At 38.4% G+C, this 15381-nt stretch overlaps 2 protein-coding genes across 6 annotated transcripts in view; one reads left to right on the top strand and one right to left on the bottom strand.

Annotated features, from left to right (window-relative positions):
• The window catches only part of mgst1.1 (microsomal glutathione S-transferase 1.1), an 87153-nt gene that overhangs the window by 41108 nt on the left and 30664 nt on the right, over nt 1-15381 (top strand). Inside the window, exons 6-7 of the transcript XR_013205311.1 lie at nt 12218-12338; nt 13879-14070. The gene's annotated coding sequence lies outside the window, so the exon portion shown is untranslated. The remainder of the gene's footprint in view (nt 1-12217; nt 12339-13878; nt 14071-15381) is intronic.
• Nucleotides 1-15381, bottom strand: part of lmo3 (LIM domain only 3) — a 41389-nt gene that overhangs the window by 17162 nt on the left and 8846 nt on the right. The gene's annotated exons all lie outside the window — the stretch shown is intronic.

Below are 15381 nucleotides of genomic sequence, written 5' to 3' on the forward strand. Positions count from 1 at the left end.
TAGCATAGCTCAGGCTAACCAATCTTCTGATTTTCTTGACAATTTCAGGCAATCCTTTTTGTTTTATAACAAAACTGTGTGTGAACTTTTGTATTTAGCACTTTAAACAAGGGCTTACAACCTTATTCTGCTGCTTTGTTGATCAAGAAAAGGGTTCCTGAATGAGCGTCCTACAGTTGTTTATGGCATTGCAGAGTAAATGTGTTGAGCTGTCGCGTTAGGGCATTGTGTAGGTGTCATCACATTAAATGGATCATTCTAAAGGTCTAACTTCATAGAAACATTTTGAAAAGATGAATGGCAGCATATGTGGCCTTTGGTGAAGGATAGTTATGGCTACATGAAATGCTTCAGAGCATACGTTACCTAGGAGTGAATGTCACTTTTAGAGCGTAAGCTACTTTTTGATACTAAAATTCATAATCTACTTGAGAGATCTGACTTTTCAAAGAAGAGATGTGCCTTTTGCTCTTAAGAAGTTACAAGGTCTGTCAAAAAAATCGTTTGACAATGTTTGTTGTCGGTTCTTCTATTTTTTGCACAACTCGTATTCTGCCAAAGATTGAAAGGAGAGAGAAAACAATACCGTCCAACCCCTGACCCCTTAGCTGAATCCCTGACCTTCCCAACAGGACAATTTAGCACGGAAGAAAAATAGAAGATTAAGTATTTGCACCTCTACTTCAAATTCGATCAATGGTGATTACAAGTGCCCATTTTGACCCCTCTGCGATTTCAGGTTACATGTGAAAAGCCCAATTTAATTACAGGAAGTCAAGAACACACACATTTGCAAGAATGGAGCATTATTGGCCACGTAATTGCCAGACATGTGAAGTGAATTGTATTGAGGAGAGGTTAATGGTGGCAAAGCTTTTTTCCAAGCACAACATAGCAATTACAGGACGCCTTCAGAGCTTTTAACATCTCCACGCCATCTCATTTAACACAAAATCGAGGACGAGAGGGGACGCTGGATTTCTTTGTTCTGTAGCTTTATCTGTTAATTTATTTCCTGAGGACGCAAGACTTAAACCATCTGTTCCTGAGATGAGAATTTGTTCATAATATGGAGGCCTCCTGCTTAGAGCCGCTGTTTGAAATGTCACAAGACACGAGAAACTGTGAGAATGGAAGAGTGAGATGAAAGAAAAATCGTCTTGTGCCTTATTGAAGGATCAAAATCATTCTTTTGTGGCCAGAAACTGGACACTGTCAGAAGTACACACGGTTGTATTTAAAGCTGGCCAAAAACAGAAGTTGTGATCCTTTTCCTCCCCTATTGTTTTGTATATCTGAGTGAAACAGCTTCTTGAATGAGAAAAAATGTAGGGTGGGACTTGATTTTGTCGAGAATTGATTGGATCGTTGTGGTTCGCTTCTGCAGTGATCTCATGTGAGTGACAGGTTGTATCGCCATCAAACCAGTAAACACGTCATTAGAGAAGAGAAGATGTCACTGCTAGAGGGATTTTGATTAAAGATTATGAAGGCACATGAATAAAAAAAAAGATGTGCATAGATAAATCATTTATAATAATATTATGATATTTAGTCCTAATATAGCTTGTAGCCTATCATGTATCATTGCATAACTTTATGATTGCAGGATATTTGATGCCAGCTAGGTCTAAAATTTCTGTTTGTTTATTTATATTTTTAATTAATGGAATCAGTTTAGATCTGTATTGGTTTTTGTATTGAGACATTTTGCAAATTAATGTTTTTTTTTGTACATTTTTCCTGCATGCATTGCAAGCTTCAAGACTGTCAGTACAATTGAAGCAACAGATGCTTTAAGGTTATATTATATAAAAATAAGGTTTTATTTTTGAACAGTACATAGTTTATGGAATATTAATAGATTTTTTTGTTGTTGATGAAGGATGGTCAATCGATCCGTTTTTTTTATTCAACTGACTTGTCAGATAAATGTAATTGAATTGAAGTAACAAAGCAAAGTTTCTAAATATATAACTGAATAATTAAGGATTTTAAATCAGTGATGTGTAAATCTGAAAAAATCTGATTTTTAACTAAGTAGAATTTTGACTGTAGGAAAGGGGTAAACCAACAGTGTCATATTGTTATAGCACTAGATTTGCAGATTTCATCCGTGGAAAGGTCTTCAAAACCATCCTGATTAATTTTCATTACCTTTCTTTTACTGAAAAAGATAATTAAGAAATATTTAATGTAGGATTTTAATTAGACAGAATCCTGAATGTCGCCCCACATTGAGCTTGAGGGGTGTTTTTGTGGGCCCAATGATTGAAATGTTTTAATCACTGATAAAATAGATTGGATATATTTTTTTCTCTCTCTGGAATTCCCACTGGCAGTTAAAATGAAAACCACCTTGATATTATTCAGAGTAAAGTAATTAGTCGAATGAAGATAAAGCCAAATGAACTCTTGATCAATACATTAACAGCCACCCCTCTCTCTCCCCCCACCTCAATGTTTTCAAAATCAAATTAATTATACGCACTCCTCTCAGTATCAAAACCCTCTGTCGCTTTGAGCCGGGGACATATGGGTATCAGAGTAATGCGTTACGGACAGCAGCACCTACACTTCCCTCGTGTGATGATTCTTTTCTATGCAGATTTGTGGTAGAGCGAATCAGTGCAAATGATCTTGCTATCCAAGCCTGACAATCGAGAGGTCTCTAATGAACAGACCAAGAGCAGACTGCTTTTTAAAATTAGAGCTTACAAAGGCCATGGGTCTGGTCAAATCCAAATAGCTGGAATGAATAGTGTGCAGGGATGACACAGTAACTTTGATTGCAGGGAAGATGCTTAGCTATTTTACTACAGCATGCTTTGCCAGTTATGTTCTTTTTTTCTTTTCTTTTATCATGTTAATGTATCATCTCACTTTAGAATACAATGTTAGCTCTTGTGACCCTGCTTATACTTGATTGGTCAGTGATATACAGCAACAACACCAGCAACAAAAAACACACAAGACTCTGCAGTTCTGTTCTGTCTCTGCATTTAAATAGCCAGCCGTGATAGCGTTTGGCATGCAATATGCACAGCATTTAGAGTGCTAATCACAGTACAACAATTTAACACACTCCATAAAGGAACAAATTGATCACTGATTGATCAGGATGTGCATGGCTAATGCAGAGGAGCTAGGCTGAGAAAACACAAGGCTTGTGAAGTGCACACACACCAGGACTTTGACGCAAACGCTGATGCAGACTTGAGGTGATACATGAGGCAACTTTTTGCTCAGGCACTTTCCCATTGAGAATGGGCAACAAATTTCTATCCGGATAATTTAGATCATTCGTGGGCCCTGTGTCTCACCTGGTTGCCCTTCGATGGCAATATTGCCCAGCAATATTGCTCAAAAAGCTGTCCTGTGTATCATCAGATTCAGCGCAATCAATGTGGTGGTGACAGCACTGAATACATATTTGCTTTTTTCTTTTCTCTCTCCCCCTTACACATTGAGTAATCCTATGTGTGTAAGCTCAGATTTACATGTAGTGAAGAGGCTGGTTGTGATTTTAGGAATGCATTGATTATATCAGTATTATAAGGAAGGAAGAGAGGGAGGAAAAGAGATAAAGAGATAAAGAAAGGAAAAGGTGAGGTAAGAAAGAAAAGGACAAAGTCATAATATGTAAGAAAACAAAATTTAAGATCTAATCATCTTTGTAATAAGAACACCTCAAGTGAGGTGGACATCATCTCTAGAGCATTAAATGTTGAAAAAGTTATACAGGAAGTATCCAACACATTTACTCAAGGGCTCTTGTCAGATGATTTAATAAAGTTGTTCGTTCTTTTGGTGAGATGGACTTGTTTGCGGATGTGTCCGGTTCAAGGGCAAACTTGAGCGCCTCATTTGCATTCTTCTCTTTCTTTAGACTCTCTCATGAATAAAGTAGGGCGTTAAAACGGCTGCATTTACATCTCATTTTACACAAGCACATTTGAGCAACTAGGTCTGACTTGTCTCACCCACACCAATAACATAAAGAAAAAGATACTTTATTTACAACTTAAATATAGGGGGGAACGCAGCATTTTGATCATAGTCAGAATAATCATACAATTTTGAGGTGAGAAAGCATTTAAAGTCTTGCAAGCAATGCTCTTTAGCGAATGCAACTGTGTTTACCAATACCGAAAAAAAATTGTGTGCCTTCTGCACTTTTTTAGTCAGGCTACGCTTTGGTCTGCTGCTCTCGATAGAAGCATGTGTATTAATGTAACATCCACAGCAAAATAAGTCTGACCATGTGATCATATGAGATATTTTGGCAGATGCTGTGTGCCTGGAGCTGAGGGGCTGAGGTGAGGAGCATCCAGCAGCGTCTCACAGTTCCGCTAGGCAGCACACTAATTGAGAAGTCGCTCAGGGGTTGAGCACAGGGGGCTCGCTGCACTGTGCTCCCTATCCAAATCAAGCCCCTGTAAGTGGGACTGACATGGACCAATCACCATCTGGAGGTTCCTCCACTAAACCCCCACCACTTCCAGACTACCATGAAAGGATCTTCTGTTATCTTCCTCCTTTTTCATCTCCATAAAAGGCTCATTACTAAGGTGCTCCAACTGAGGGTCTGAGGCCAAGCATGTACTCACGAACTGCGGTGTAACTCTCGGTGAGTGGAGTTGAATGCCTTGTGTAGGTCTGTAGTGCTGCCAGTCACACATAGTGATGTATAGGGTATAGATAGTGATGTATTCCAGAATGAGCTTTGTTAGGTGAGGGTAACACATACATAGCATTGCAGAACCCTAAAGCAAGCATTTTGGAGAAGGTCAGAGGTTTGAGTTGGGGCTGGGGTGCTTTGTTCTGTTTGGTTGTTAAACTTGCATGTGAAAGAGGCATCCGTTGATGCTCCAGTTAGATACTAAGAGGCATTGTGGTCTTTTGAAAACTGCAAACTTATCACAGTAAAAAGGACTCATGCCATCAGCAGCTATTCAGACTAAAGGTGTAAGCATAGCAGACAGGTCTGGAGAGAGGGAACTTGCTTAGACCAGTGACCCACCAAGCTGTACTAAATAATTGGATGTTCAGAAAGTGCGAATGCAAGGAGTGAGAACACCTTAAACAATAAGCCTGAGATCTTCCATGTTAGCCCTCGGTGTGTTTCTCAGCCATACAGCTGGGATTTTTTAAAAAAGCTTGCAGATTTACAGACTATGACACATGCACTTGAAGAGAAACCCCTAAACTTGGTGTGTAGGTTTCAGATTGTGATGCAGCCCAAATCGAGTTTACACCTAGTGACAAAGGGCAAGCCAAAATAACTTTTTTTGTGCTTGTGACTGATCCTACAACAACATGGTTGTCTTTGTTACTCTGCACAATTCACTATGAATAGTTTAAAAGGCCATGCAAGACGATGCTTCAGAAGAGAGGGATTTATTTATTAGGCCTTACTCTCAGGGCAGGGAATCCATTCCTGTCTTGTTTGCTGGATTGGGTCTGTTACTTTATCATAGGTAAAAGTTGGTTTTGGAGGGATTGTTCTAGGAGGTTGGAGAATGAGCTGCAAGGTTTTCAAATGGCTGTGTCGTGAGCCAAAATGGCGGATGGCTTCCAAGCTTGCAACCCAGAAACAAAAGCCAATCGGTGTCTGCCAAAGCTCTGGGGGCAGCAGAAGGGCTTGCATATCTCGCCGTGTCAAGCGACAAGGCTGGTTATCACACTCTTGCATGCCGGCAGAAAAGAGATGCCAGCCAAGGATGCAGTGGCACCACATCCCCGACCACAGCTGTGCCAGGCAAGGCAATGCTGCTTCTTGTAAAAGAACACTGAATTTCAAATTAAAATTGAAAATTAAAAAGAGAAACATGCTTGACAGTTAAAGAACATACAGACCTATTAAAGTCTTCTAAAAGCACAAATCTCTCGCTTACTAATGCTCAGTCAGGCCTCCCTAAAATGATACACCTGATCTTCAATATTTCCCCCCCAACAGCAGATATAATATGTGGCCAATATTCTTCAGCCGCACCTTTGCCTAATCTGTAAATCCAAGCGGATCATGGACTCACTAGAAGCAGAGAAGAGCTCAAATGAGGTAATATATGCATGGAAATGACCTACGGCAATCCTCACAAAGAGGGGGCTGAGAAAGGTCAAATAGCCTCAAAACTGTGCTCAAGTTTAATTAAAAAGACAAAGACGAGCGGTAAGTTCCATCCGCTCTGCCCAGATTATGGCTTCTCGCTTTGGAGAGCCAGGGCCTGGGTTCTTTGAGGAAGCTCCCGGACCTCTTCCCAGAAAGCCTTGCGCCATTTTCCCCATTCCTTTGATGTCAATATAGAGCATTTATCAAGGGCATAAAGGTTAATCTCTGAGGAGCAAGGATATCAAATGGTTGGGAGCAGAGGAAAAAGAAATCCACATAAATGTCTGCTGTAGAAAGTTAAGTTCAGGGTACAGGAGTGATCGCCCCTTTGAGTCCAGTCAGCAGGTGCAGGATTTAATTTTGGCATTAAGCGACGGCCACAGTTTCTGAAAATTAATGTAATGACAAGAGTGCTGGGAAAAATTAAGCACCCATATGGTCGTAATGCCTGTGGAGGCTTTTTCGACTACGAGATGTATCACGATAACTATTTCGGGAAAGTCATCTCATCAAAAATGAAGCCTCATAAGGTAATAGTTGACTCAAGCTTAATATAACCTCGTTCAACGGCTTTAGGGTCTCAAACAGACAAGGGAATAATGAGGGTAAGAACATATTTAGGTACATACGCAGTACGCACCTATTCATCCAGTGGAAACTTAACATTAAAACCTTTTCTTTCAATGTCACATACGTTATCGAGGCCTATTGTCATTGATGTATGTACACAATGTCATGAATGTCTTGGCAGCCTTGCTTTGTATTGTGTTCTTAGAGAACTGTGGGTATATACAAAGAAAAAGCAAAAAAACAAACAGAAGAAATCAATACAGCTAAATACGCTGAAAGGTACTATGAGCAGCAAAAAAACAAACAAAAAAAAAAAACAGTTCCTCCAGTGTTACTATAACAGATAATGTCACAGCCAGCAGGTAGTCGTGTTTTAGAGCATGTGTTCCAAAGCTAGCAAGGTGTTTTTCCACGGCCGACCATTTTAGCTGTAGCAATCCTACGCGGTATCACCTGCTACCGTCAGGCGTCATGAATACAAAATGATGTCTTTCTGCAAACAGAGTATTTCAAAGCCATTTGTCTAATGCTTTGTGATTGTCCAAATTTTGCATGACTGTCCAGCCAATTTCACTCTTGGGAAAAAGTAAACACATTAATTTGGCAGGTGCAAGCTGAGACATACAGTAGTACAACAACTCTAATAAAAACTCCAGTGAAGCGAAAAACATTAAAATAAAATTACATTTAGAGGTATAAAGCAATAAAATGAGGCAAATGATGGACATTTAACTTCAGTGAAAAAGGCTCTTACTTTCGTTGTTTCATGGGGAAACGGTGGCAGTCCAAAGCAATAAATCCACAGGGGTTCCTATTCTTGTTCTGGACCAAATCAAACCCATCTGAAGCCCCTGGGTGGCCCTTTACTATCAGCAAGCAGGGTCAAAGTTGACAGTTAATCTAGCCTTGGCCTCATGGAGACTGTCTACTCATGGCACAGTTGAAGCCATAGCCATCCAACATTTTGCATGCCATAAATCCACAAAACAAATAGGACTTGAAAAACAGTTAACAAGGTTCCCATACGCTGGCTCAAGAGTGCAGCAGCGCCTGGAAAAGGTAGGGTGGATTAGGTCTTTATAGTCCTCTCCCAGATTAGATGAAAATCATAACACAGACCAGTGCACTGAACTCTGACCCCTCCAAAACCAATTTCATTGGGAGAGATTGGAGTGATGTAGCTGGATGTCTATGTGGCACAGTGGAGAAAATTAAAGCAGGATTTGTAATGCATTCAAAGTGAGAGTGCACGGGAGAGGAGGTGAGCACAAATAAATTGCTGTCACTACCCTCCCACACACATCTCCGGCACCCTGTTTCAGTTATAACATTCATTTTAATGGAAACTTGTTGGATTAGAGGTGGTGTAGGGAGATTGGAGGAACACTTATTTGGAATTGCTCTGACCACAGGAATGGAACTATGCAGAGAATAACAAAAGCCGCTATTTTTAAAAGAGAGATTCTTTACAAAGACAAAACATTGTTCAGAGCCAAGTTAATTTTATACATGCCTTGAGCTTTAGACTAATATATTGTGCCTCAGTTTAGCAAGTGAATACAGTAATACAATGATTTACAAAATTTATTTAAAGGGATTGCTCACAAATACTAAACATGTATTATATTCTTTCAAATCATTTCTAAAAGTATTTAAGAATTTATAATATTATATTAAATTATATTATAGTACTAATTATATTATTAAATTGTAATATGTAGGCACAGTTGAGTAAATGGCAATACATTTGAATTATTTGTTTTCAATACAATAAATCTATAATAAATATTTTTTTATAAATGATTATAAATTTATAAATAATTAAATGTATATTATATTATTAATGTTGTATAGGCACAGTAAATTTAATTTAAAGTATTTGTTTAAGTAGATGGTATATATGTTTGTTATTTTATAACTATAATATAACTATTATATTTAATAAATTATAATTTTTAAAACGACCTTATATTATATTTATATTATATTATATTATAAAAAGTAAATCATGGATTTTCCTACTCTTAATTTTATTTTATTTTTATTTTTTTAAAGTTTACGCCACAGAATCGGGTGGGACGACAGGGGGAAATGTGACTGGAGGTGGAAGTGGGGAGTGAGACATTCAAACACTTTGTCTTTGCCCTGTCCTGTTCTAATAGATAGCTTCATGCTCTGGCAAAAGGTATGCTTAACAGTGCCAGGTGGTGACATCTTAATTTTTCACAGCTGGAAACATGGCCGTGCCCTACTCCCCAATCCAATAGCTCCCATACATTATTCCTGCCTTAAGCACTCATCCTCTGGGGAAGCAGGGAGGGGGGATAAGGGTATTGTTTTACAAGGCGCCCAGCTGCGGCCTAGTTGCCTTGCCCTGGGTTCTTTTCAAGGAGTTGTCATGGGTGACCCCCTCTGGCTGACAGTTATTAATAATAACGCACAGCGGGGAATAGTTCACCTTGTGGCGGTGGAGCGTCCGTTGCTGTTTAGAGGCTCACTGTGCAGCCTCCAGGGGCACGAATCATACAGGATGCTACGGGGAAACGAATAAACAAACAGTGGGCAAGCGCGTAAAAAGATGGTAAAATTCTTACCTTTAAACTTTTTTGGGGTCATTTTTGTAGCGGTTGTAGTAGATTTATAGCTTGTGCTATGTTATATTATCCCGTATATATCTTGTACTTTGTTATATTACTTTTCACAAACTCTCGGGTGCCTACATAGGTGTTTGAAAACTACATTTTATATTTGAATTGGCATTTATCTCATCAGTGTGGCTTAGTTTGAAAGTGTCCCAAATTCAAGACCAAATGATAAAGAAATAGTGCACCAAAGAAACAATCTGTCCGGAGCGTTCAATCTTCAAGAAAAATGCAAAAGAATTAAACCTTAAGTTTCTGTTCATTGTAATTGGATGTAAAAAGGCAACTTGTGCATTCTTCATAAATTCTCCTCGTGTTCCACAGATGAAGGAACGTCATAGGAGTTTGAAAAAACACGCAAATGATTCATTTTTAGGTAAACAAATGTACTCTTGAGTTTAAATGAAAACCTGGCTTGCGTGAAAACTGGTCATCACAAGGTTTCACTTGCAGTATCAAAGCAGGAAGAAACAAAAGACGGTGAGAGGCTGTCTAATGAGACGGGGGGGATAAGGAGGTAAAGTGTCCAGAGCCGCAACACCATTAAAACCTTCACCGGGAAGAAGCCCTTTTGTACAGGCTGAGTGCTCTGTTGTAACGAGTGCCGTAGAGACTGAGCGCTATCCAGGGCTGTGAGAGACGGCACACCCGCTGAATCCACACCTCATGTGCCTGTGATCCCGCAGCACTAAAGCCCACTCCTATTGGAGCCCCTCTCTTTGAGGATTTACCTCCTTAAAGTCATCAGAGTTCATAAGGCCAAAATGAAGGTTGGATAAATCAAACTCTCCAGTGAGCTATGGTTTGGATGTTAAATACTTTCGGAAAGTTGATGTCTAAAACTTTTTTAACCAACACTTTGCTAATTGTTTTTAATTATTATGAAAGTTGTGACCAGTCACAGTACCTAAATTATACATTTTCTCTTAGACATTAATTAAAATTTTAATGCGGATAAAAATAAAATAAAAAGTTCATGGACATATTATTCATCAACTTCCCACATACTAGAGATTTAGACAATTGTTTTGTTGGCTAATTAGGCTGTGTTGTACAAACAAAGATGGAAAAAAATCATGCAAAAATCACAAGACTTTAAAAACAAAAGTAATACGTTATGTGTTACATCACAAGGCTGCAATTATAAATGACAATAATACTTTTTTTTTTTCATTTAATACTTTAATACTAGTCTTTCATTAGCTTAAAAAAGGCCTTTGTTTAAAAGACAGGAAAGGGAAAAAACAATTACAGCACAGGTGCAACTACAGAAAACAGCTTTATGCAGGGTGCAGAGTGTTTTCAAAAGCAGACCTTGCAAACACGTCCCCCAGGGCCTAGAAATTTGTCAGCTAGAGATGGCGCTGCCAACAAAAGTAACACAGAATGCTCATAAAGAATCTTAATGTTTTAAAACCAAACAACATGCGTTTGAAGTGTTGTGTAGCATTGTAATTGCACTGAAGGGAAACATCTCAACGTGAATGGTAAATTGTTCTTCTGTCAACCGTTTTGTTTAATAGTCTTTATTCAAAGAGCATATTTCACCTCAGTTTTATGGCAGTCGTTTTGCTGTAGACTAGAAATGGTCTGGGCACGGATTGTATTTAAAAAAAAAACATTTATTATATTAACCTGAAAAATATACTTTCAAGTGTCTCACCATCTCACTATGTATATGCATAAACATTAACATTACCTCAAATATGTCAGAGTTTATCCTCATTTTTAAATTTAGCTTTCAAAGCATACTCTAAATTTAAAGTTGGTAAATTACAGTTAATTAAAACTAAAAGTAAGTAATTCCATTAAAGTCATTTGAACTCTCTGATCATTTATTTTTCTGAGTACTATTTATTGGTCATGAAAAATATGTCTTTTAGGGTTAGGTTATAAACTTGAATAAGTAAATTGACAACAAATGCCCCTAAAAATACACTAATCTACGAGTACGAGTACCAGTCAAAAACAGAGTGACAAACAGCAAATTTAACTAGATATTTCTTTACAAAAATTCAAAATGCTTCCTCAACTTTTGTGTTTCATTTACACTTACCACCCAAACAAGATTTTTAACTAAAATTAATCCGAACTCCAGTCAGAATGTTTTTTTTTTTTTTTAATTAAATTAACAATGCAATTCATATCAAAGTTTATATGAGATAGAGGTCAGGCTGCTTGTCTCTCTCTAGTGTGTGTGTATGACAAAAACCATCAATGTACCATTTTATCATGGTACTGTACATGGCAAGCTTAAATATTTTGACAACAGCGAAACCATTGTCATGTTAGTTACACCTTAATATAGATTCTGGCAGTAAAACACAAAGTAAAATGCTAGAAATGCTCTGTTTTAGCACTCTGTGTTCGCTATAAGTGAAGTCCTGCTTAAAGCCCTTCAGAGACCGAGTGCACTGCTCTGTTTGTGAACATCTGCACTGGTCATTAGAACGAGAGATGGCCTCAATCTTTCAGCTAGCTTCAAAACAACTGAAGAAAACACAAGACAAACTACACCGGGCTGCACTGCGCTAGTCCCGCCGGAGAGACCAGGCTAACCTTTGACAGACAACACAGCAACGACTTTGTTACTTTAGTGTCATGTCAGCTAACAATAAATGCGTTTATATTTGAGAATTATTGCTCTTATCAGCTGAAGGTGTAAACTAGAGTACAGGAGAACTAGAGAACTTCTGAACCAAGAAGTTGTGCATTTGTGACCTTTTCAAAATTACAAGGAGAGTGTTAGCAGGTTAGCCGAGGAAAAAAAATAAGTATTGCACACCTGCACAGCACCCAAAACATAGATTAAACTAAAATAGCTGATTGGACACAGTTTGTGTTGAGGTCCACATACTGCGATTTTTCAAATAATTTGTCTCTGTCTCCTTAGGTGGTGACTCTTTGGACTGCTCAATGGCACAAACCCAAGTATGATGCGTCTTATGTTTTCAAGGGCGATAGTAGCCAAACATCACTTTGCATGGATGCGGAGAGCAACGACTGCATCCAAGGTATGCTATTTTTCTTTTATAAAGTATGTAAGCCACCTGCAGTTTTTAATACAACTACTTTATCTTGGCACCGTCCTGTCGTTTTAAAATGTACATCCTGAAATAATTTCATGATCAAACAACATAGTAATTATGTCTTTATCTGTAAGTGTGCAACAAAAATGAATCATTCTGTTCAGCATAAGTTCCTGACTTTAAAGATTGCTCTCATTTTGTTGACCTACAGATAAACATATGGCACATACATAAATGCATACAATCTACGCGTGACTCCAGATGCAAATACTGTATGAAAAAGTGAAAGATACATTTTTATGGTTCATTTCCAAAAGTTTACACAGCACAAGGTAGATGCGGGAACACAGAGTGGTTCCTGAATGAGGGGCGAGAGGGGAAAAATACAACCAAACCATGCTTTACATGTTGGTTATCTTTCACCGATAGCCAGCTTTCCATAACGGTAATAAATCCAGTCATGTTGACTGCTCTGTGAGTTTGCTTGCATTTACAATCTTAGTAAAACCACTGTAGAGGAAAATTGAAGTTGGATTTAAAAAAAAATGAATGAATAGATAGATAAATAAATAAGTGGTCACCCAGCGCTGTCTTTAAAATGGATGCCTGAAATTTACAGTTTTCCATTAACTGATGCCTAACAGCTTCCCTCTCCCTGCTTGCATCATGGGCTTTCCTGTCTGTAACTACTTTCTGACAGGGTTCATTTCTGCCCGTTTCTCAACTTAAATGTGCCCGTCGCTTTTTTGTCTGTGCCTTTTAACTTTATCGTTCCCCGCTAAAAAATTGTAACCGCATCGGCATAAACACTGGCACGCCGGTTATTACTTTTATCATCAATGGAGATGTCCGCACTGTATCAAAAGAATCATTTGTTGTTGATATGACAGGCCAATACCATTTACCCATATTTAGAGAGCAACACGAGCATAGAGTCGGACCCGATAATGCTTACCATCAATAATTACCTTCTTGATGCTTTGAATATGAATCGAATGATATTCTATGCTCAGACCAAAACGATTTCTGCCTCTCCCTTAGTCTACAAAAAAAAACACATCATATTTGATAATACGTACTAAGGGAGACAGGTCCGGGAAGGCATAAATCTTTTTTTTCTTATTTAATTTGTTTTTGTGTGTGTTGCGATAGGGATTATTATTTCTCAGCTGGTGGGATCACATCGCTCATGGTTGTAGACCCCTGAAGAATTCTATTAACCCTGGTTATGTCAGCCTTAATAACATGCCACACTGCTAAACAGGACTGGATTGATTCTGTGCAGACGTGGGGGTGGGGAATCTTGTATAATAAATCCAAGCATAATTTACTTGGAATAAGAACGAGCAAAATAGAACACAGAACAAAGAGGAAGGGATTAAGTCTATCTCTTATCTCGTCTGCACTAACTTAGGAAAATAAATAAGGAAACGATTTAATCGTGGGGAGTACGTTGAAGCGCTCTGTAGAACTGCCGATTGATTGGCTCGTCAATGAAGGCTGCTTTTCTTTTGTTGTGTTGCAGATGTGATTTGAGGAACTGGGACCGTGCCACACTCGCCCCTAATTTGCTGCTGGCGAGGAGACAGCGAGCTGGAGGCGCTGGAAGGCCACTCATGTGATGGCCAGAATGGAATCAATTCAGTCACCTTGAACTTTGAAGATGAAAGAATCACATGGGCGCAGTTGGCCTCCCTCCTCCCTCGCTATCGGTGAGGTGTGTTGTCAAATTATTAAGAGAGATATTACAGAACATACACACGCACAAGAACCTTTTCAGGTGCATCTATTTCAAACTGTCACCTCACCACGAAGACTGATCTACATGTCTCCTAATGACACATATGGAGCCATCTATCTCGTCGCCGTTGTTGTTTGAGGCACAAACTTGTGAGCGCCGTCGTGAATGAAGATGCAGTTTAGCAGGGCACAGTCAATGAGGCTTACTGCAAGATGGTAATCTCAGCCTGCCTCTGGCCCTCTGGCGATGCTTTACAGTCGCGTTTCCCCAAAGCCTGCTTGTGTACCGCGCCTAATGGAGACTCTCTCATCGCCCATGCCAAAATTAAATGAACTGTGCCATTTCAAAGCGCCTCCTGCCTACTGTAGCTTCTAGCACGCTCACAAAGCTGTGACTCCCTGGAGCGTCCCGTTGAGCATTTACATCATTTTATATACATACAGTAGCGCACACGTGTAGGCGAGGTAACTAACATGAGCGTGTGTAACTATTAGGTAGAGACACTAAGAGAGAACAAAATGCTGCTTTGTAGACCTAGAGTACACCTGCATGATATAATTATATATATATATTTTTTAAATATTGCAAAATGAACTGTGTAATAATGCTGTGGTAGCAAAGTGATTTGAATGCATTCATTCCTAAAGATCACGGAGATGCAAAGAATATCCTGCCATTGCCTTAGGTTAAGTGTACGCACTTGTGACATCATATATGTAGTGTAAACTAATAGTAGCAATGCCAATGTGAGATGAAAAAATATGTATATATTGAAAAAATGATATAATATTTATTTATTCTTATTATATTTCATATTATGTATTATTATTTTATTTAATAATATTTATTCAATGATACATTTAAAATAATGACAGTTATTTAAAAAAAAAAATTGTAAGTTGCGTTTGGCCAATCAAAGGTCAAATACCACAAACCTCTTCAGTCATGTAAAGTCCATGAAAAACAAGCTCTCAGACAATTAGATTTCAATTTGATTGTCATAAATTCTGGAGGATGCTTTTTGTAGAATATTGCTATTTTCAGGTCACTTTGAGTGATGTTTTCTTTGCACATAGAATGTGTCACTATTTTCTGGCTTTAAATCTACTTGAAAATAATTGAAATTGATTTGATTGCTTCAAAAGCAAATGCATATCATATTTTTCGTACATATCTTACACCCCTACAAGAAAGTAGCTTATGCACTCTTTCCTATTTACTCATTAGGAGAGAATGACCAGACACTAAAGATGTCTATGTTTGTCTGTTAGACAAAAATGTATACTA

Source organism: Siphateles boraxobius, unplaced genomic scaffold, assembly GCF_051911475.1.
Source record: "Siphateles boraxobius isolate OS27281-9 unplaced genomic scaffold, OSU_SipBor_1 19, whole genome shotgun sequence".
Classification (NCBI taxonomy): Eukaryota; Metazoa; Chordata; class Actinopteri; order Cypriniformes; family Leuciscidae; genus Siphateles; species Siphateles boraxobius.